The following is a 1693-nucleotide window of genomic DNA, read 5'->3' on the forward strand; positions in this document are numbered from 1 at the left end:
GGATTAAGTAGTTTTTATAATTATTTTAATTTCACATTTTTAGATAATCTAGGATTTTAATTTCTAGGATTTTTAATTAAAAAAAAAAGAAAAAGAAATAAGGAGTTTATTTAATTGGGTTTAAATTCGGAACTTGGGCCATTTTAAAGCCAAAATCAGCCCAAATAAATGGCACCAAAATCTGTCCAACCCAAGCCCAATCTCCCTATCCAAATAGCCATTACCCTTTACCCTACCCAACATATAAAAAGACAATTTGGAAACCAGAAAATCAGATCAGACCCTTAGAAAAGAACGAAGCAGCGGCGCATCTGAGAGGAGATTCCTCTCCATTTTTCACTCAACAATAGAGATCTCCTCCTTAACCCAGAAAACTATCAGCCAATGCCTTTCTCTTTGACTCTCATATTTTCCCTCCTCTAACCATAACCTCACTCATACAAAAAAAAATAAAAACAAAGATCTGAAAGCAAATTTCTAGATCCGAAATTGCATCTCAAATCTGGAAACCGAAGCTTCACGAGAAATTAAAAAAAAAAAGGAAACAAAACAGAAGAATTTCTGAAAATTCAACTTCGATTTTTAGAAACACAAAAAAAGAAAGGAAAAAAAAAAGTTTTCATCAGCTGGGTTCCACTCTCGGATATCTGGATTTCAGTTTTTTCTAAATGTGAAGTTTGAGTTTTAACTTCAATTTCTGTTGCTCGCTGCTATATTATCAAGCTATGACTGAGTCGCGATTCGGAGGCTTATTTTCTTCCTCTTTATTCTGCTGTTGCGCCACTGTTTAGGTATGTACCTAATCGAAATTGTAACTTTGTATTTTTTTTTTTGGAATGAAATATAAATCATCAGATTTTGTTTATTGATTCACAAATTCGGTATGTTCTTTTAGGCTATAAAGTTGTTGGAGTTCTTCTTTGTTAATTTCTGATGTTAGCATGCGTTGAAGCTGCAATTCAAATTGCTAAGTGTTCATCAATTAATATAGAATATTGTATGGGTTAAGGCGAGTTTGCTTATATTGTTACAGATGATGCTATTGTGACTTACTTTTGTCCGCGTCATTTTTATCCATGAATCAGTGTATGTAAGGCATGGACATATAGGTTATACTTGTGCAAATATGTAGTTCCAGTGAATTTTTCTTTCTGTGCAGTACTCATTTAGCTTTCATATTTAGTGATCAAATGTGAATATTATATTTATTGGCTGGAAATCCATGAATTATTTAGAAAGTAGTCATGCCTAGCAATTATCTGATCCTAATTGTATTTGGTTGTCATTCATGAGCGGGCAGTACATCCAAGAATGTGAGATTATGCTACGTTGAGGTTTTTCCTTTATCCCAATTGTGCATTTTCTTTAGTTAATTAACTCGGGAATTTTCTTCTAAATGGCAGTGATTTAATTGATTCTCCAATTTCCATTATTTAACTTTACACCATGCTTGTATTATTCCATAACATTCGAACTCTTCCATGTGATTCCAAACTTAGGATAAATAATTAATGGACATCCATAGGTTGCTTTAATTGAGTACAAATCCTTTTGAAATAATTTGAGGTGTGCTCTGCCAAATAAAACCTCAAAACGCATGGCCCTCACTTAATTAATTTTAACTCTTTAGAAATCGAGGTGTGTCATTAGTTGAATTTTCATGGCCCTCGCAAAGTTGCAAATGCGTAGTTGC

General features: G+C 33.2%; 1 long non-coding RNA gene across 1 annotated transcript; it reads left to right on the forward strand.

The window, feature by feature from the left end:
• Positions 1 to 261: 261 nt before the first annotated feature.
• LOC109242027 lies at positions 262 to 1346 on the forward strand. The gene is made up of 2 exons (XR_002070339.1): positions 262 to 791; positions 896 to 1346. It is a non-coding gene; the product is annotated as an uncharacterized LOC109242027 (long non-coding RNA).
• Positions 1347 to 1693: the final 347 nt, after the last annotated feature.

The sequence above is a fragment of the Nicotiana attenuata genome, unplaced genomic scaffold (assembly GCF_001879085.1).
Source record: "Nicotiana attenuata strain UT unplaced genomic scaffold, NIATTr2, whole genome shotgun sequence".
In the NCBI taxonomy this organism is placed as follows: Eukaryota; Viridiplantae; Streptophyta; class Magnoliopsida; order Solanales; family Solanaceae; genus Nicotiana; species Nicotiana attenuata.